At 37.0% G+C, this 22,872-nt stretch overlaps 1 protein-coding gene and 1 long non-coding RNA gene across 2 annotated transcripts in view; both read left to right on the plus strand.

Moving 5' to 3' along the window:
• LOC139136437 (uncharacterized) overlaps positions 1-22,872 on the plus strand; it is a 78,048-nt gene that overhangs the window by 24,447 nt on the left and 30,729 nt on the right. The window lies entirely within an intron of this gene.
• On the plus strand, positions 12,979-22,439 carry LOC139137237 (uncharacterized). Its single transcript, XR_011553354.1, has 3 exons — positions 12,979-13,309; positions 17,894-18,000; positions 21,237-22,439. It is a non-coding gene; the product is annotated as an uncharacterized lncRNA (long non-coding RNA).

Raw genomic sequence — 22,872 nt, forward strand, 5'->3', positions numbered from 1 at the left:
TTTGAGAAAAAAAAATTTGTCACCAGGTGAGAGAGAAGAAAAAAAAAATTGATCCTGTCATGGCCTGAGAAAAAAAAAATTGTCATAACAGACAGAAGAGAAAAAAAAATTGTCACAATGCACCAGAAATAAGCAAAATTTGGAAACCTTATTCTCATGTATTCTTTGCCAGCGCGCCGCCATAGGCGGCGCAAATGTTTTACCACAAGCAATTCTTATGTTTCTTTTCCCAGCACTTATGATATAAGCATGCACTCCATAGGTCTACTTTACACCTCAGTACACTCAATGTTTTCCTTCTTTTTCTGACCCAAGAAATCATTTTCAGGATTTCTGTTGCAATATCTCAATGCATAGGCACTATCTAAAGGGGACTATTTGACTTCTGTAAATTGTGAAAATTTAAAACACAAGACAGGAGTCAATAAACTAGTGTTAAAACCAATATATTATTTTCTTAATATAAATTTGTTAGAAAGATGTACCTTGACAATGAAAAATTGAGGCAAAACAAAATATAATGAAATACAATGTGTGAGCCTTGTTTTTCTGACCACAAACACCGGATCGCAAACATACCATATTCAGGCTTTTCATTAGAAGCTGGCAGCTGGAGAAATGACACGAGAAGGTCACAGATTTTCCGTTCCTGTATATTTATTTGTCTTCAGTCTCTGGCAAACAGAACTGTTTTTCACAAATTGTATTGTCATTGTTTGGTTGTTGAATATTGTGACTCAAAAACTGATCATGCAAAAAATGTAAAAAATATCAGTGTTCAATGTCATTTTCAAACAGTTTTACCGAGTGCAAAATAAACTGAAACTCCTCTCAGATTGCAGCATTAAACACATCAATTTCTCAAAATTTCCAATACGAGAGGGGGAACCCCCTCTCGTGCTCTCCCCCTTGGGGTATTCTAACAGTTTCACTTAGTGAACAAATTAAAAAACCTCGCAGATTGCACCAGACTGCACCATTGCACACATCAATATCTTAAAAATTTCCATGCACGATAGGGGAAAGCCCCTGTGACACTTTCCCCCTAAGCCTCTCTCATGTTCTCCCCCTGTACTTTCAAATTCTGCCCGGTCAGATATCCTAGTGAAAACCCTGTCATAATATCCATCCAAATTAAACAATATACTATATGATTAGATACTGCGTGATCTTTTATATCTTTATTTTATTGTGACTTTGAATTTCATTTTGATGTGTTCACCTTTTTCGAACCATCATGAGATAGCTGATAATAGTCTAGCAGGGCACATCAGGATTTGAAGGGTCTTTACTGTTGCTGTATTTTGTAAATTTTACAATTACATGTATTGGTATTTAACTTTTCTAAGTGGAGAATGGTCAAAATTTCAGAGTTAGAGAGGAAGGTTACTCAAATTCATCATGGTTGGTGAAGGGGGAGGGTCACTCGAAATTTCGGAGTTTCAGGCCGTCAATAATGACGGCTCCCTTATATACAACGCATTACAAACTTGATGACCAATAAAAAAAAATTTGCACTGCTACTCCATTTGGAAAAAAAAAATTGATGCAGGTCTGACAGTAGAAAAAAAAAATTGCTGTCACTCTGACAGGAAAAAAAAATTTGCTCCCATACCCTCTTCCTCCATACCCCCCCCCCCCCCAGAAATCAAATGGTTCTCCCCTAACGTTGTTTCGAAGGGATGCCTGGCCGTAAGACGTCAATCCCGCCACTGTATACAACATACATACATATACAACTGAACAACGGCGATGTAGGTTCAGTTATTATATAATAGGTCCTACGCGCTACACACACTGAAAATACCATCTTCGCTTGCCAAGGTCATGGGTCCAGTTCAGAAATCGATATGCGCTTGTATTGCTCGTCGAGCGAAACTTATGGATTGCGTAACTCCACTATAGACTCCAGTCGAAACTCTCTCGGAACATGACGTCGACGACAGCACGCACTATTCTACGCTACGGCATGAGCTTTAGTTTAATCGAAGGGGACTGTGGTTTGATAAAATCGGTACTGACTCAATATATTTAAGACAAGAACACAAAAGCGAAGTTTGACACTTGAAATAACAATTTCTGTCGTAACGAAAGGGGGCATGCCTACAGCGGAGTGCAAAAATGCATTTGAACGACTGAAGTTTTCATGGTGTCATGGTGATACCGTATCGTATCTCATCTTTAGGTAGAAAAAACTTGCAACTGACGTCCTGTTGGTGCAGGCACTTTTAAAGGGGTAAGATATATAAGATATATTGTGCATGACAAGTAATGTAAACTGACTAATTTTAAGTCATGAGGGTAATTAATTAGCTGTTCATGATAATTTGCCCTGCCACTGAACATTTTTCGACTTACCGTACCGTACTCAAACTTCATTTTTAACCAATCCCCTAATATATTTTGGCCTGTTTCCCCTCCCCACTGTAAATGTTTGAAGCTCCACTTATGCCCTGTGGCGAAAAAAACTTGCCGATTTCCCCTGCCCTGGAAAACAATTCCCCTCAAAATTTTGTCATTCCATTTTCCCCTGCAGACATGAAGCTACCCTACCCTGTGATGAAAAAAACTGTCGATTTTTCCCTGGCCTGAGAAAAAAATTCCCCTTAAAATTAACATTCCCATGCAGATACATACTGCAGTGCCCTTCTATTTGGTTTCAATCTTGCAGTACATAGAGTGAGATGTTGGGTCAATCGATAGGCTAAGTAGTCTGGGTAACCTTTAAAAGGTATACGTACTTGCCCTGTGTCCCCATCCCCAGAAACACCATGGCTGAATTCCCGCTGTCCCCGTTTTACAAGTAGCTTTTCCTCTCCTCGTATTTCGCCAAGTCCTGTCCCCAGGACAATCAACCAATATCTGCCCTGCCCGACAAAAAAAACTGAAATTAAAACTAAAAAACTAAATTTGCTCCCCTGCCACCTAAAATATGTCCCCTGCCCTAGCAAAATTAATATTTCCCCTGCCCTCAAAAATTGCTTCTGGAATAGCTTTTTCAATGAATAGCTCCGTTGGCCTGGTCCTGTTTGTATATAGAAGTCGGCGCTAGTATAAACTTGACAATCACTTCTAACAAAGAACATGTATAAATCGCCGATCGCGAAACAGGAAGTTGACCACTCTAGTCACGGTTCAGAACAAGTGAATGCCCGACGCGACGACAGCACACAGGTCTCGATCGGGTAGTTGGACTGTTTTACACAAGTTTCCCGTGGTAACTAGATTGTAACCGTTGAGACAACAGTATACAGTTAATATGCCAGTTTTGCGTTCGACAAATGGATTAAACCGTGAATTACTCTGCTGTGTTTGTTGTGTAAATACTACCCACTGCTGGCACCAAGCAATAGCAGTTTCACTGTGCGATTTCTTTCAATTTTCACGCGATCTGAGATTCTAAACATGTTCAAAATTCAAAAACTGATGCTAAATATTTCAACTTTCAAAGTACTGGTGCTATAAAATTCTGAGAAAACAGTGTGTGAGTTGGACTTCTTCGCTACGATGTGTGACGAATGGGTCGTTAACACAAATCGTCGATTTTCTCAGTTCTGTTTTTGGCAAAGTGTACTTTATTCAAATAAGTATATGTTGGCGGCGCCTTGATAAAGTTGCCTGATTTTCCACCCATGGACAGTGAATGAATATATCTGAAAGCGAATTTCAAAACTCCAAGACAAGACTTTTTGCCCAGTATACCCAGCTCTCCGATTGCCGTAAACAGATCACTAAGGTTGATTGTACTTGCAATTTTTCAAGTAAGGAAACTGAAACCACTGGTTTTCGAGTAAAACTACACCGTATGTGCACTGTTTTTGAAAAACTAACAAATTTTTGAACTCTTTTGTGACCGAGCTGATAAAAAAATTACCACGTCGGGTGTGTTACCTCTTCTTCTATGTGAAAATGCCGATCGATACGTGCACTGCCTATTAACCTGAGTCACATCCTTAGGCAATGCAAGGTGACTGACATGTAATAAAGACGGTGGTGGTTAAATATTTGCATAGAACATGCACTAAAAAGAAAATAGTTTGATCCATGAGTTATTGATATATTGTTTAAGCAAACTATGGTCTGAGCAATGATAATACAATAAATTAAAGAATAAATTACGAAAAAAATTATAATGTTAAAAATCAACATGAATGATGACTAAACGAACAAAGTCTCCAATGATTATCCGGCAATACTGTATAAACAGAACAGAAAATCTCAACAAGCGCCTGTCCAAGTTCATATCAGTTACAGATGTTTGCTCAGTAGACACTATCCAGAATTTATATTCCGGAGTTCAGAGTCCACGTCGATCTCGCTGCTGTGTTTACAAATTCCTTGAGTAACTGATTCCTGTTCGCCGGGAATCTGATACACACAACGTCCTCCAGAGAGTTTTCGGGGATTACTCAATAGCAGTCCTAAAGTTTCGTCAATGGGTTGGTATGTCGGGTAACTAATAGTTCATAAGCAATGCAAAGCGACCAACCGCGTCGTCTTGGTTACCGGCAAGAAAATTTCCTTAGACCGACTATTGAGTAGTAGGTTTTGACGGAAACAGAAGGCGTTCATGGCGTGTGAACAGAACAATTGCTTGCAAAATGGATAAGAAATTCTATCTGTTACACTCCAGATGTCAGAATGACCTTTTCTTTACATTATTTCCTAAATTGAAGCATTTTGTCATCCCGTATGCGTACAGAAAGATGTGATGACGAACATGATTTTCCCAGATTGCAGACCACAAATGGCAAATCAGCAAATATAATACAGGAATTTTAAATTCACTATTAAAGATTTAACTACAGATCCCTAGAAAACTAGAACGTATACTGTTTAAACGCAGTTTGAGAGAAATGGATATCTCACTGGTTACTGGTCACGGGATAGACAGTTTTGTCAAAAAATCACTCACAATGACACAAACATTGTAACACCTAGTTTAGTGCAGTAGAAAATTTCGTCACTTGTTCAAAAGATTTGGCCTATTGCTTGGTCTATGTTGAAACCTGGTTTGCTGTTTCTATTGCTTCTCCAAAATTCAGTCAAAATCTTGACGAGAATGTAGTACCCTTTGTGCTTTCCTGAGGTTTGGATTCCCGTTGTTAAACGAGTTGTTATGTAAAATGCACCGCTCGCCTTACGAATACAAGCGCATAGTAGACGGATTGCCCTTGGTATAGGAGTAGTTCTCATCAAAGATGATAATACGGTAAGGAAACCTCATGGTATGTATTTTTAAAACGGTACAAAATCTTAAGTTTTAGTATCGGAGAAATAGTTTACTCAAACGATGAAGGGGGCAGTACACACATTTCGGTTAGGAAACCTTAATTTCAGTATCGATGATAAATTTAGGTTGAAAACTTGACGCTATCTCCTGAAATTTAAAAAGGAGCATTTGTAGAAGAAACTTTATTTTGTATTATTATTTATCTTTATCCTAAAATGGAAAGGTTGAAAGACTGAAATTCTAAAAAGAGATAAAATCATGATACGCAAAAATAAAATGCCTCTTATTCAAATTGTAATAACTTTATTGCCAAACAAAATTTCGCAAAATTTTACGTTGTCAGAGAGGAAATTGTTTTGAAATCATGAATTTTTGAGACAATAGAATTCAGAAAATCGGCTGACTTACATAATTTTGCAAATATTTACACTTCTTTGTCATCCAAGTTACGACCACTTGAGAAGGTAAAAGGTAAACCCCGACCAATATTTTAATCTTGGGTTCATAAATTACTTAACATTTAATAAATCTTCGCAAAATGATTTTGAGTGAAACACGCTCTGTTGGGTGCAGTCCTACCTTTATTTATCTCCCGCACATTGGTATGTGTATGATGTACATATACTTACGATACTCCTGTTGGAACAATCCTGATTTAAAAACAAAGTAGTTTGGAGAGCCGATATTTCCACACATTTAAGGTCTGTTTATGAAACACTATTATAGTGGAACTACCTCTATTATATTTCAAGTTCAACTTGGTGAATGAGAATGTTTAGCCTGCATCATGCAACATCAAACTCACAAAATAACATCAGGCTGCAATTCCTCATTTTCAAATTACATGGCTGGACAGCCGGCCGCTGTAGTCATGTCAGCGTTTATAGATCAACCATCAATGAAGTCCTAGACCTTTCAAGCATTTTCGACAAAATATGTTGAAGTGTATTTTTTATTGTTAATAGGGCATCTAAGAAATAAGCCACCGCAAACTTGGTAGCGGAAGTAAGACTGCGTTAATTGTTTGCAGCGGCCCTCCCATTGACGACGTTCAAAAACATCGCTCACAAAGCTCCTCAAATGAAATAATTTCTTCACCAAAGTCTCGATCCACCTCTGGTTTGGCTCCATAAAAATTCCCCGATGCTCTTTATTGTTACCTTCACGCTAAATTCAAATACTAAATAAAAATTGTCCCGTTTCCTCAATAGATACAACGAAATAAATGCTGTCATATAGTTCAGACACACGTCCTTAACAGCTTCATGGCTGCCCCTCAGATTCACACCTCCGTATTGTATGGGCTAATACACACCTGCTGCTATTAGGGTTTCTGACTATCAACTGCAAGTATCTGTACGCTAGAAATTCAACACCATATTATGAAAGACAATTACTATGAATGCCTGCGGCCAATATTTATTAAAAGGGAGAGGTATTTGTTCAGATATGCAACACTTGAATATAGAGAGTCGGACCTCTGAGGCATAAATCTTAAGGGCTGGTGCAACTGGAACGAAGATCAACATGATGCAAGGCTATAGAAAACTGCCAAAATCAGTTTGTAGAAAGGCCTCATACTCTGTCAATCTTCTATTAATTGCGTTAAAGACAGTCATAAGTGCGTCTAATAAGCGGACTTATTTTTATGGCGCACTATTCCCTCACTATTTAGTGGAGTCCTCAAAGGAAATGTTTAGCACTGGTTTTCAGAAGTTTCCAGAGATATAGACTGCATTGATGTCCGACATTTCGAATCACTGTTTTTCAATGGAAAGAATAGTCCATTGCCATGTCAGTGGAATTTTGCTTACCATCGCCATGCAGTGTAAATTAAAGTACAGGAGACAATATCGGTGAAGAAACATTGCCGACAATATTACCAATCGGGAAAGTATTGTGAAGTAATTAATACTATAGGAAAAAATTGCGAGACTGGAGCAAGAAAGTGACGCTTTCTCGCAATTTGTGAGAATCTCTTGTTATTCTCCCGCTATCAGTGATAATTTTTTAATTCTCACCGGTGAGCTGTGAGAAATGCTCTCCTTGGTGAGAATAAAGTAAGATTACAGATTCTCACCGGTGAGACTGGAAATTCTCACCAAGCACGGTAAGAAATGTAATTTTGAGAATATATCATACTCATCATTTAAGGGTAAGAATCACCGACTCGCTGTTCACTGATGAGAGAGAATCAACCAGACTCGCCGTTCATCGGTGAGAATCAACCAGACTCACCATTCACTGGTGAGAATTATCAAGAGACTCGCCGTTCATAGATGAGAATCAACCAGACTCCACCATTCACTGGTGAGAATCAAGCAGACTCGCCGTTCATCGTGAACAGTGAACAGCCAGTCTGGCTGATTCTCACCAGTGAACAGCACGTCTGCTTGATTCTCACCAGCGAATGGTGGAGTCTGGTTGATTTCATCTATGAACGGCGAGTCTCTTGATAATTCTCACCAGTGAATGGTGAGTCTGGTTGATTCTCACCGATGGACGGCGAGTCTGGTTGATTCTTACTGGTGAATGATGAGTATGATACATTCTCACCGTGCTTGGTGAGAATTTCAAGTCTCACCGGTGAGAATCTGTTATACTTTATTCTCACCAAGGAGTGCATTTCTCGCAGCTCACCGGTGAGAATTAAAATATTCTCACTGACAGCGGTGAGAATAATAATAGATTCTCACCAATTGCGGGAAAACGTCATTGTCTCACTCCAGTCTCGCAATTTTTTTCCTATAGCGTAAGTCACACTGTTCCATGACACGAGTAGCAAAGTCAAACAATTGTCAAACAAATTTAACATCAAGTAATTTCACCGTATATATTTGCAGGCAGAAAGTGATAGAGAGTGCAACTGTAATACGACAATTTCGATAGTTTTTTTGCACATGTTTGCCATTGACGTCCACAGTTGTAGATCATGTGCGGTGTGTTTGACGATAGACTTGAGTGCACTCGTAGCCAAACAATGTGTTTTGAACTCAAACACGACAGCACAGGCCATTCTGACAGCTACATGACATGACATTGTTTGTTATGACGTTATTGATGTGTAGGGGGTATCTATTAATGACAAACCGTTTCATGAAATGGATACAGGAATATGTCAAAGGCAATCAAACATAATTTAGTGAAGTTTTCAGACGTCTTCTTTCTGTAAAGCTCGAGCTTTACAAGTGCGATTGATTTGATATCTTTCTCAATATCATTTTGTCACAGCCATACGGCAGACATGCTTGAGTACGCTGTAATGATGCCATTTATAATGCGAGCTAGTCTCTTCGGGCTACATTGTTATGTATATTTCCTAAGAAATCAAAGAGAAAATGTCCAGAGGAAATTTGTCTTTCATAGATATTCTTAGAAAAACACATCGACCTTGAAAAAATTAACTACGTCTGTTTTGTTGTTTTTATTATAATATACTGAGTGATGGGCATGTAACCATATGATTATAGGTCGAAGCAAAAACAGTCGTAGGATTACTGGCGGTTACCGATCCGAACCTCATTTTTGACCAGCCAATCCTCATCACATGTTAAAGCCATTAATGACATAAGGGTACAAAATATAAAATATTCATTTAAATCTGGCAAAATATACAAATCCGCGCAACCTCGAGTAAGAGTTGTTAAGTCATCAATGTTTGCATACTTGAAACAAGCAGCACTGTGGCAATGCTATGTACTCGATTTCATTCAAGCAGTGGGGACATGGAGACATAATGTCTTTGTTGGCTGCTGTTTATCACAAAAGGACTTCCCAGTAAATATTAAAGAAAATTCTTCTTGTTTTTCTGGTCGTACAACACAGTTAGTCTGTATTGACTATGCTGAGAGTGTTCTTTGTCGTGACTTGACGTGCAAGCGTCTCAGACTAAGGGACTGCCTGAGATATACAGTGGTATTTGGGCTATGGAGAACCTCACCGTGCAACGCCAATTATATTCGTGCAATGCAATATATTCGTCTCAATCTAAGACCCAACAAATAAGCTTGTATAAAAGTTGCAAAAACCGGAAGACATTGTAAAAAAACTTTAAAGACGACTATAAACGCATTTAAGTTAATGGAAACTGTACTTTGCCGTTACGCGTTGTCAATCTGTGGCTTTCGAGACAAAACATTGACCATTCACCAGACTACATTAGGATTTATACCGCCCTTTCATAAAATAAAAAAGCCCATATTTTTAAGGATTTCAAACTAAAATACTTTAAAATAGACAGTACAAATTCTACTTTTATGCCCAATAAAATTACTATATATCTCATGATTATATGCATACATTCTTATAACAAGAAAGAGCCCTGGTAAAAAGTGTGAAAGAGAATAATCGTATTATTTAACAACTGCCCAGTATCTTGATATTCCAAAATGTAATTTTACCATGTGATTATTCGAAACTTAAGGCTTTTCCTAGCTCTGTACGCTCTCACTAACACTGACTCTTTTTTGACTAACACTACTGTATAGTTTTGGCGAGAAATCACTGCGTTATTTTTTGGTGACATAGTTTGAAATACGGTTTAGTGAAGACATCTCCAAAATCTAAAGTCGTCCAATCGGCCAACAAATCAAACTAATCAGTCATTCATTTTCGATTCCTTATTCGAGCAAAAACTAGGGTTGGAACTTGCACGCAGATGTACAAATAGGTGGCATATACACGGGCACGGGTTTATGTTCGGGAGAATACAGTATTGATTTGACCGTTTGTCTTTTATTATCTTTTGTATGAAGATGTAATCAATCATGTACAACATATATGTTGTCAACTTATTTCGTTGTAGTCGAGGGGCATTCCTCCTATGCATGGCTGATTAAAATTAGTGCGTATCTATATTATTCTTGCAACATAGTAGTCATCCAAAATACTATTTGAAGTCGGTCATATTGTGATCATTCCTTGTTGAAAGAATCAGACCATCTGCCTTGACGGTAAGTTTACATATGCTTTCTTTACTATGCAGCTGAAGGTTTTCACTCAAATGGCCGAAATTCATGGTATAAAAACTGTGCTTAGTTTTTTATTGGATGTGTAATCATGGCCAATGTTTTTGTTTGCTCTTAATATGCTGATAAGCTGGAAATCATCCAGTGTGAAGCTTGACAGGTATGACAGCTGACAATATGTTTATACCATTTTCTGTGACTATGGTTCCGAAAAGCATGTTAAATGTATATTAACTTATCAGATATGAAACGAGTTGATAAGGTTTACCTTTTTAAAGTGCAAATTACAATTTCATGTTGAACGGGGGAGAATGTACACAACAGTTGCTGGGAAATTGTTGCCACAAAGAAAGTTTGATTGTCCGGAATGTGTTATTTTTGTCTGTGTAAAAATCAAGACTAGAAGAAAATGAAAGAAAACGATATCCCGACTAACGTACGCCTTTTGGAAAGGCACGTGCCGGAAACACACTTTTTGTTAAATTTTGCCTCAAAATACATTCTGCGCAATAACTTTTCTTCGGAAACCCATCCAGAATTGTCACAGCCGCCGAACTCCGCTGACTGTAGGCTTCTGATGATCATGACTTGAAATACTTTGCTCAGTCTGTTAAATGGAACTACACATTGTACTTTATTTCGACAGTTTGTGTAGTTATGGGTTTACAAATGTGTAGCAAACAGTAAGCCAATGCCATTTTACTTGAAGAGAAAAGCGCGATCTTGATATGTTTTGTCACAGTCCTGGTTTTGTTTATCATTTTCTTTTAAAAAGCAAGACAGTGATATTTTGTATTTGTCATTTTCTTCAATGTCAAATAAAGACTAGGGTAGGAGAACTCGTTTTGAAAAAAGTTAGCATGAAAATAGGAGTACCCCACATTCGCAGATTACACATACTTGTGTTATAAAACACTTTGCATCAGTTTTGTGCTGTTGAGCGGATTTGAATATTTATTGCTATACTATGCTACAAATGTGTCAGCCAAACCAAAAGGCTTCTTATACTTGCTCGAAGAGAGCCGAGTACAAATGTAACAGCTGCAACGTCGTTCCTTTGTCAACATTTATGTTTGCAACACAGCTAATAAATGCCATCAGAATTTCATAATGACAAGTATACCTTGTAACAGGGAACAGAAGCGGCAACTGTTTTTTGTTATTCAACATACCAACATAGTTATTATTTTGAGACTCTCAACAGCATTCTTAAACACATATTCAACTTGTGAACAAAACACAGTATACATGGATATATCATCGTTAGCAATTGGCCTAAGGAGAAAGGAATATGTATAAGATAGAAATGTACAGTTCATGCACCTTCATGTGCAATGTTGACAAAAGCTGAATATTGAGTATTTTGACATGCGGTAAATTAAAACTTGCCAGGTTTGAAATTATGACAGTAAACTGTGACGGTGAATTTTAAGAATCATTTCAGAGGTTGGGCACAATGGCTCAAAATATAGCCTCTAAAATCTCATAAAACGGGAAGAGAGACACCAAAATAGGAGTAGTACATCCCTGTAGGCCAATACAGCAAGCTTTTTGATTAAAAGACAGTCCTGCCATTAAGTGTTTGGGTTCAACATTTTAATGCAATGTTGTTGACTTAAATGCTTGCCCTTATAACAGTACGTGGTCTGAACATTTTAAATCATGTAGTGTTGATTTGAAATGTTTTTGATTGTATGGAAGAGGATGAGGGTAAAAACGCGCTGAGATTTTAATCTGACAGTGCCTCCACCTCCCGAGTAAATGTGGCGTACTGGGCAGCTTAAAATATTCAAAAAGGCCCGATATTTCAGCTTGTTTGCTATTAACATTGAGCAACTGTCGCGCGAGTACTTCAGTGAACTTATACAAAATAAATCTTTATTTTTATTCGATTCTTACTCGTAATCATTGATGCGCTAATTTTAACTGGCTGTGAGAGTTGTAGCTGCAGGTGCCCATCAAAGATGCGGCTAATTCATAGAACTCTCCTGTGATTTGTGCGATGGCGGTGCACTTGGTCGAGAAAGCATGGTGCATCCGAGTGTGCCCCGGTACTTCTGAATGCAGGCTGATACAATTTTGTTGCATGCCTAAAAACGTATTCCAATGAAGGTCAAGCCTACACCCTCCCTTATATTTAACAATATTGAGTTTCACAAAGAAAGCCTTCTCATAAAAAAATCAGAGTGCGCTCCTTTTTGTACTAGCAACCGATCATTTTAGACCTTAAGTTGCTTTAAAAACATACCCTCGCAATTCACTATTGTGTCGTTTCAAACTCATGCTAGTATTTGCAAGTTGTAGGTCATTATAGCTTTGACCTCCTCTTGTGTAAGCCATACTTGTATCTTGTGTAAAAATACTTGAAGTAATGTTATATAATCTTACGTATTTATAGACAAATAGGGCACAAATAGGATATCTGTAACAGTGCATGACCTTCACTCTAGACACAGCATTTTTGACAGACGGTATTTTCACACATATTAAGCAGACACAAAAATGTCACAGTAATATTTCAACACTGCGATAGCGAGCAGCTATTCTTGTAGGCACTATTCTGGATGGGAGCAGACCAACACCCATTTTAACAGTCGAGGGTCGAGATCAGCACCCGGGATCAGCACAGGCAAAGTGGACAAACAAAGTACTTCATTCAGTGGTATTGCGCGAGTTCAAAGGTCAGTCGCTGACAAAACGTGGAGCAGCAGAAGTTACAAGTTTTGAAAGAAAAGATAACAGGCGGAGACATAGCCTAGAATCCTATCGTCCGCTTGCCTCCGTACCTCCGATCCACTTCGGGAGTGGGTCGGAGGTACGGAGGCAAGCGGACGAATAGGATTCTAGGCTAGCTGAGACAAGGCACTGCATTAGTACATTTACTGTGGATCTTAGCTGTTGTGAGATGTGTACGGCCGCGACCACAATTGGGAATTTCACCGTTATGGTACACGCTGGAGAATAACAGTCTGCTATCTCTGTGAAATTATACCACTATCTTGAAAGTGACGAGTTTTCGTGTATGGAGGTATTTGCTCGAAGTCTTACATGGCAGAGCATTGTGTTGAGAACATGACAGGATCCGGTGACATCTTGAAAAAAAAACAAGGTACGTTTATTTCCAGTTTTATATTATACCATGTTTTTTCCGGAAAGCATTTGACCATAGGTGTAACGTGTTTGGTTTAATCTTAACTATGACTGAGTATTAATAACTAATTAAAAGCGTGCTCAATTATGAAAATCATTACGTCTTAAAGTACAAATTGCCAGAGGCGTGTTCAATTTATAGGGAATGTGATAGTTTATAGTGGCAATCAATTTGCCTGAAAGAGCATCGCGTACAATATAAGTTGTTTTTCTATCTCGCAGTAAATATATATCATGTATCTGTCTTAATTCATATATATTCTTCTAATTATACACAAATCATTTGCAATTCAAGGCTAGGATAGGCGGCTGTCAATGTCAAGATGAAAACGTTGACGAATGAGACTACGAGCTGCAACCGTAGACAGTAGAAGTGAACTCGCTTCTACTGTGCATGATATAGCGGTTTAACACATAAGTCGTGGCGAAGTCCCCTGAGTGTGTATTTCGCTGTGTACCTAACGACAAGCGACTCTCATAGTGAGTGGAGGGACAGTGCTACTGTGAACGGCCATGTATGATGTAGTCAGCACTGACAAAATAAGTGTGAATTCCTGGCAGCCGATTCAAAAATCATTATTCGTAGAGACCTTCAGCCGTTCATAAAGAGCCCTATAATGACGAAATAAAATCTCAGATCTTAGAGCTGTCCAAACACTAGAATACTAATACTATTACGCAACATTTGCAGTTAAAAATGCGTTCCATCTCAATTCCAACAGTATCCTGTATGGTTAAACCTACTAAATCTCAAAAACCGCAATGTCATTTTATATATTATGGTCTCTTACAGGACCAAACTTTCTGTCCGGTTTAAAAGCATTGCATTTTAACAATCCAATTGTCAAATATAAAAAATAAGCCATGATTTTGCCACTTTTTACATACAAAAATTCAACTTCTGTCATCACGTGAATCACAGTTGTATTTATTATAATACTACATGCAGTACATGTATTTGATAGTGGCGTGGTGTAGTTCTGGTATCCTCTAGACTCTCACAGTCCCTCTCTCAATTGCTACGCGCTGGGGCTGGCTGAGCCTTGCCAGCTCAGTATTAAAGCTGGAGAAGCCGCGAAGCTTGCTTGCCAAAGTAAAGTTTGCCGGGTTTTGCCTAGTTAGACACACAGTCCCTCCACCCATGTTAGACCATACCAGCAACAACACAGTGCATTTGTAGTCAGCTCGTAGGTGTGAGAAAGTCTAGCCCTGCTTCGTGTTCCTGGCTGTATACTAGCTCTGCGAGGTAGGGCTGTGTGTGTGTTACTGCATGCGTTATACGGCCGCCCACCACAGCCCTGCAATGGTCCGTAGACAATGGCGACTTACGAAATCATCTTAATTCCGATCTAAAGCCAACCCGAATCACCCAACCGCTCATTGACTCCAAAATAATGCTCTCGTGATGCCACAAAGCAGTTCCGATTCACGGCCAAGGCACAGTTGCCCGTTTTCTGAAATTCCGCTCCGCGCCTACGCTCATGTATACGTATAATATCATGTACACATACATGACTATGGCGCGTCTGGGCGCAGAGGGGAATTTTAGAAAACAGGCGACAGTGGTCAAGGGCCCAATGGCGGGCCGTATATTCCATGCCTTTGGACCTGTTCAAACCTATTGGCAATGATAATAATCACAGGCTCTAGAGTCAATGCAGGCGAACCGCTAGCCGTCACTGATACAATAAAAATCAACCGTTTCTCTATTTGACCTTGTATCACCCCTATTTGTAACAATCAACCCTATTTGTAACAAAATTTAATTTTCAAAAAAACTTTGCCGTATTTGTTGAAATATTAATAAAATATGCATATTTGTATGTTTGGGGGCAATTTTCTTTTTTTTTCCTTGTCAAAACTCATTTTTCCGAAACTGCTTTTGTTACAAATTGGGTTGATTGTTACAAATAGGGGTGACACGTCACCCCTATTTGTAACAATCAACCCTATTTGTAACAAAACCTAATTTTCAAAGAAACTTGGCCGTATTTGATGAAATATTTATATGTTTGGGGCAATTTTCTTTTTTTTCCATGTCGAAACTCATTTTTTTCCGAAAATGCTCGTTAGATTAAATGTTGTTGTGCAGGTTCCTAGGGATAAGAGCCCTACTCGTAAGATATAATCAAGTTGTGCAGATACATGCCAAAAGTTTGTTTCGGGGCAATTTTCACCAATGTCAGTCGAAAATGTTAAAAATCTTGTTTTCTGACCGAAATCATACTAAACCTATATGGGGTTAACTTTTGTTACAAATTGGGTTGATTGTTACAAATAGGGTTGACGTGTCAACCCTATTTGTAACAATCAACCCTATTTGTAACAATAAACCCTATTTGTAACAGAATCTAACCAACTTGTAACAAAACCTAATTTTCAAAAAAACTTGGCCGTATTTGATGAAATTTTGATGAAATATACATATTAGTATGTTTTGGGGCAATTTTTATTTTTTCCTTGAAAAAGAAAATTGCCCCCAAACATACAAATATGCATATTTTATTAATATTTCAACAAATACGGCAAAGTTTTTTTGAAAATTAAATTTTGTTACAAATAGGGTTGATTGTTACAAATAGGGGTGATACAGACCTCACGTCCACAAATAGATAGTAGAAGCGTGGAGGTACTTGTATTGAATAAGATCAGGTCTGAGAAAGCAGTCGGGAGACGGAGTCGTCTAGTACTATAAATGACTACCTTATTACTGTACAACACCTGGGTGAGAGACCGCGCATAGAGTCCACTAACGTGAAGTTAGTAAAATAAGAACAGTGATGTGAAGCGGTGCCTCAAAGTTTAATCTTAGAAGAAATGCTGAGTATCCAGATTAAGACACTGTATTAATAATGACGTAATACAAGAATATATTTCCTAACAAATACGGGCTTACTGTTAGTGTTGACTCGATCACAGTCCCTCAACACGTAAGGTGGCTGAAAACAGTTACAGCTCTGTTCAGGCAAATCTTTAGGCAAGTATTTACACTATCAGTTTGTATTACACTGTACATGTTACCTCAATCTTATATTACAAGGAAAGGTGGGTACTAGTGGTCTCTTACAGTTTCTTATTAGCTACATATTTGTAGTTTGATTTTATAAACAATGTTATGAGTATTTCTTAAATATTGTTACTGTCAAATTGCCAGCGATCTTTAGTCTTCAATAGGTTTTAGAAAATTCAGCTTATCTGTTATAACTTTCCATTTCTGACGAAATGGAAATCACGTAAAGTAGTCATTTATTCACAGATCATGTTGCTGTGGATCCGTAGCCCTACCACTCACTTTGCTAGTGAAACTAGCGAAGGACGGGAGTGGTAGGCTATGGATACACAGATCATGATGCAAATCACTATGTTAACATAACTATGTTTGGCAGAACTGTGTGGTTTTACAAGCTGCAAGACACACAACTAGAGATTGCGTAACAATTTTTCGTCATCTGTGAATGCAAATTTGATATGTTGTAAAGTAACCCGTACACAGCCACACGTTTTGAAATTTTAAGTTGTTTAGAAATCTTCACATGAAAAAACTGCCGATCAGACGGCTTTGATATTTATGATATAGACAGCTAAGAATGACCTATTTCAGATTTCTTTACATTGTGCAAAAATAAGAAAATTTGTAATTGTAAGGCAATTTTTGTCATTTTTGATTAAAATCACTTTAAGAAAACCCTCTTGCGCGATAGCTTTGACATTTGATATACAGGTTCACAGGAATGTTCAAATGTTATATATTAAAATAATGATGAAATCTACAAATTTGGTCAAAACATTGTTTATTAAAATGAAATTGTCTGATACCTGTGATATATTGTATAAATGTTCCTTTAGGTGAACTAAACGCGATATTTTGAAATTCTGATTAAATCTTTTATTTTGAATTTTTAGGGCAATTTGCCATTTTCGTTTATTTCTCGAGAACTGCCCGTGTGATAGCTCTAATAGTTAGTTTACAGGTTATGTTACATGATATATTGAAATTATGATGAAACCTGCAATTTTGTATTTTGGGGGCAATTTTTGCCGTTTTTGGTCAAAAAATTTGCTTCTAAAACACTACTCGTCTGATAGCTATGAATTTGGTTTTTCAGGTTCCTATGGATTATCTTAATATTATATATTGAATTAATGATGAAATCCACAATTTTGTATTTTGGTGCCATTTTTGTCAAACACTTTTTCTCCAAAATTACTTGTCGGATAACTTTAATGTTATATAGAAGGGGATTATATATATGTGATATCTTCTAATTTGTGATGAATTCTTTGATTGTATACTTTAAGCTATTTTTGCCATTTTGGTCAGGCCATCATGAAATCAGCTATCAAAGATTTCCACCTTCCTAACTCAGCAAGCTCTTTGGTCTTTAACTCCTGTAGAAGTTTTAGAGACAAATTAATTGGACTACAACGTATACTAACGAAAATTGCTGGCTTGCAGATATTACATAACAGACTTCATCCTACTGTGATACACAAACTACAAACCTGCATTCTAACTCAATGCTGTGTTTTTATACCAAAATAGGAGGACAGGTATGCTCAATGCAGAGTGCGATAATCCGAGAAGTGAATATTAGAAATCCTGGTATGTGTAAAATACAGCTGAATCTAAACGCACGTTTACCATAAAAAGTGGTATTTATTTTTTTACTCAGATTTGAATTCTGCTTAATACTAACTTGTACATGTTAGCTCTTCTTCTTTTTAACATTCAAATTGCAACTGCTTTATAGTCCCAAGGACGAAGTAAGGGTGACTCGAATATTCTATTTAGTCTGTCCGTGTATCTATGCGTCCACTCCAGCATCTGTTTATCTCTGACATGCCTGGGTCGATTTCTTTAAAACATGGCACAATAATAATCACAGTTTGCATGCATATGCAAGTCATTTGTGTTTTGTATGGGACCAATTTGATAATAAGTTGGCAATTTCTTATGTGTATTTTCCGTTCACACCCAAATCAGAGATGCGCGACAGTCAATCTGCTTAAATGACGGCCAACAGTTTGTAACAGACATATGCAATTCGATGTATTTTTTATCTTATCAAATATGACATTCGGATTATCTTTTTGTTATGATAATATGTTGTGGTACAATATTAGTAAAAGTAAATAAAATGATCGATAAAAAACGTTTCACACAGATGCATGTAATATCAAACGTGATGTTAAAGAAAAGATGACAATGATAAATGCTGTGGTGAATACACTGTACATGTGTGTAATTATGAATCTCACAAATTTACTATTGTTCAAAATACAAATAGTAATTTGCCTGAAACCGAGTGTCCCACTTACGAGAAATGACCGAAATAGGAAATCAAAAGTAACAAAAACGTTTGTTGAATTCTTCAGTTAGGGACTTTTGCCTGTCGTCTGTTGTAGGCAGCGGCATCCACTAACTGTTCAAATTCTAAGCATCCTCTCCAAAACAATTGGATTGATTTTTTTGAAATTTACACAACAGGCTCCTTAGTGTGATTAACATGAAATGTGTAAAATTGTCACTATAAAAATTTGGATATTAATTTTTGTACTTTGTATCATTAGACTGACTTAAAAGTAATAGTGTTGTCACAACATTACAATGACTATGTAGACGTAGTGCTAGGTATCGTAGATTAGTAACATGAAGCATGAACGGTCATCAGAAAGCTACCGAAACATGAGCTAATGCGACAGTCTGTCTATTCCAACATGAAAATGTAAAACTTCATCATTAATAATGATTACATGTACCTATAAAACGGTAACTTTGAGTCGACCATTTTGACTGTTACGTCATGGAATATGGTGATATCAGTGAGAGGTCAAAAGGTTTAAGTTGGGCTTTAAAAACCTTTGTTCTTTAATATTCAGATGCTCGATGTGATATCAACATTAACAAACATGAAATTGACGAAACGAGAAGAATAACACGACGGCGTACAAAAGTTTAACAAAGCAAAGATATCAACTCTTCACAAATAATAACTATGTAATTTGTTGTTGAGAAAGTCACCTATCAATCATTCATGTGAACAACTTTAAAATGATCTAACTTGTTGGAAAGTCTTCTAAAATGCCTCATAATTCTGTCAACGATTATGTACTGGGTATTTGCACTGTGGTCGGCTTTCAGCAGTGATAATTATTCACATCACTCTGCCGTTGTTTTATGCATTCTGCGACAAAATACGTACACGTACTCATCTATTTATTAACTCAATTCAAAAGTTACGGAATTTCGCGGATTTCTGTGAAAATTGATGTGAATGTCGCAAGGATGCATGATCTGTGTCATCTCTTGTACAAATCGTGATGATGTGTGCAGTATCATCTTCTGGGGCTGATTTTTGCTATTTTGGGTAAAACATTGAACACCCTATTCTTAAAACAGCCATATCCAATCGCCTTTGTATGCAGGTTCTCAGGGGCGACCTGGCTGAGATTTGTTGAAAGTGTGATAAAACTTGCATACTTGGGTAATATGTATCAGTTATTGTCAAACAAACCCTCTTTCGGATAGTTGAGCCATGCTAAAATGTTATTACTCAAAGTGTGCCACCAATGCATGGCGCAATTAGTTGGCTTTGTTTGGTCATGCAAATGATCTATGGCTTTACTCTTTGCCATCACAAAAATATGATGCTCACGTTATTTAAAAACTTACTATACAAAGCAAATGATGTTCTCTAATTTTAAATATGAATGTACAGAAAATAGCTGCGATTTTGTTGTTGGAAATTCACTTCAATTCAAGATGACAATGTGTTTTAAATAAATATGTAATTATAGCGGGAAAAAACTGAAACTTCTGACAGTCGTTTTTCAGGCTTTTGTTGCATGCGTCTGCATCAGTATCTAGATTTTCGCCACACAGCGCATTGAAATACAGAGATCTCAGCGTGTTAACACGGACTGTGCTGCATTGTTACTTTACTGTTAATAATCAAATTCATGTACGGAACAAAATTACATTTTAATGAAAATGATGCACCTGGTAATGCATCTGATACACTAATAAGCTACGTCAACGGACAAAATATTTGCGAATTTCAAAATGATTTTAATATCTCATATGATCATCAAATTTATTTTGTCTGAAGAAAGTGATTATATTATGACAGAGGTGCTAGTCTCTGAAGACTTTGCTTGTTTTCCCTAGCAGAATAACTTTCGTTATAGTTGTAACCAAACTTTTGTTATAGTTGTTGTGCTTTTGTAATGTTAACATTACTCCTTTATTTCTCAGAAACTGGTGCTTAATATGCATGCAGTTATTCGATAAGAAAATACTCAAGGGCTGATTTATTATATCAATAACATTACCATTAACGATTTGCACATGTATATTTTGATAATCTGTGTACTTTGTTGCTCTCCACTTCGAGCTACGAAACGTATGAGATGAGTTTATTGTCTAATGGGATCTTTTGTTCAGAAAGAAAATTTATTCTCTGATGACATCTGATGATCCAAATATAATGCAACGTCTAGCCGCTTTCACTTTGCACGCTATGAAAGTGAGAAAGGAGATAAATGATAATCAATTTTTCTGAGTGTTTGTAATTATTATTTTCCTGTCAATTTTGTATATGATGCTAACTATGTTAAGTATGCTGGGCCGATGGCCTATAACTACTGAATAAAGACCAACAATAGACAAATGGATCTTTTGTTCTCGCTGAACTTTGCACACGTCTTTGGATTTACCCAGAAATAAAATTGGTCTAAAACTCATCCAGAATTAGCACTGCCAGGGTTATCTCGCAGTTAAGCTGTACTCTATAGTTACCTGAAAGCAATGTCATTGTAATATTCAGTGTTTACCTATCTTTTACCCGGAATGATTTCCTAACAAAGCGTTATTATTTCTTACATAGATAGCCGATGCACTCATTAATTGGTTGGAATTCTTCATGCTCGAGTCAAAACGAAAGCTAACTGTGATGAAGATTTTTGATGGCTAGCCGATCTCTACACGGGGACACAATGATTTTGTCTTTGAATGTCTGTCACCAGATTGTGTTCAAAAATGTTTATGATGTAAATATTTCGTATGCAAATTCAGTTAATTGTCCATTTATCTCGTCATCCACTCCTGTTTTCAGCCAAAATAAACAAACAAAGGAAAAATTGTTAAAGTAAATAAAGATCTATTACACTCGGTTTAGGTAAAAAGTCAGACAGTATTGAACATATCGTAGAGGTACTTTGGATGTTGTGGAATTAACATTTATTGTGTCAGTTACAAGTGTTTGGGAATCATGCTGTCAGCACAGGAGTTCACGTTAGTTAAGGTATGAACGAAAAATATTACTGAAAGTGCATATAGGGCAGAAAGCTCTTAGCTAAGTGAAACATTTAGTGTTTAATTTTGTGTATACTTACTTCTCTACAGGAATGCCATATGAAGTATACTCGAATATAGAAAGGAAATTCACAATGATGAATCTTTGGATTCCGCTTCCAATGAGATTTACTGATTTTCCATATCACGTTGAATAGAGAATGTTCAATCAAGATTGTACTTCACCACAAAATTCTAACTTAAATTGGTCATTATTTTGTGATCCAACCTCTAACAGGTTACAGTGTCATGATGATTATCATAAATGTCTGCTATTTTTGTCTATTTTATTTCATCGAAATTGTAAATATTACAGCTTTATTTTGCTTCTGAGAAAGATAAGGTCTCAATTTAGTTTCAATCTCATAAAAATATTGGGAGTGGTACAGTTAGTTAGTTATAGTGTTTGTTGGAAATACAGGTAAATTTAACGTGTATCTAGGAGATCTCCGACAAGTACAATTTTTTTCCTGCCAAAATATCAAAATGCAATCACACAATCCATGTAAGACAACGCTAAATATGCAAAGTAAGGAGCTCAAATGTATATGCGATGAAAATTCATTTTGTTTTTCTTTGTTTGTGTCCATAATGATCGATATACGAGGAAACCAAGGGTAAAAAGACAGGTGTTTTGCATGGTGCAATTGTAGTAACCGTTACATGAGATGTACACTGTGCAATTATCATTTGTTTTGATAGAAAATAAAAAATAAAAATTGAATCGCCATATAAATATGTGTGTGAATGTTTTCTTGGCTACAGCACTACGAATTTTTGCATTGACTACGAGAACATAACTCTATTTACTACAGTCACATGTAATTACATCAACATGAATGTATCAAATCAGCACGTTTTCCGACCAAATTGTATTCAGAATTAAAATTTTGACAATGGTGAGAAGTGATATATTCTTGAAAGAAATGCAACTAATAAATGTGGTACTGTCAGCACATCAATTTGTACCAGCAGTAAAGTTATAGTGGGAGTCAAAAGAGAAAAATATCCGCCAGTTTATCTATGCAAGGCACTGAGTTCAATCACTCCTATAAAATATGTGTTATCCACCCAAATAGTTATTTTGATCAGTAGCCCTAAATGTAAGTCTTGAGTAACCCATGACGAGACACTGAATCGTGATTTTTGTTCTCAAATTTGCGTTCTAC

The sequence above is a fragment of the Ptychodera flava genome, chromosome 7 (genome assembly GCF_041260155.1).
Source record: "Ptychodera flava strain L36383 chromosome 7, AS_Pfla_20210202, whole genome shotgun sequence".
NCBI lineage: Eukaryota > Metazoa > Hemichordata > Enteropneusta > Ptychoderidae > Ptychodera > Ptychodera flava.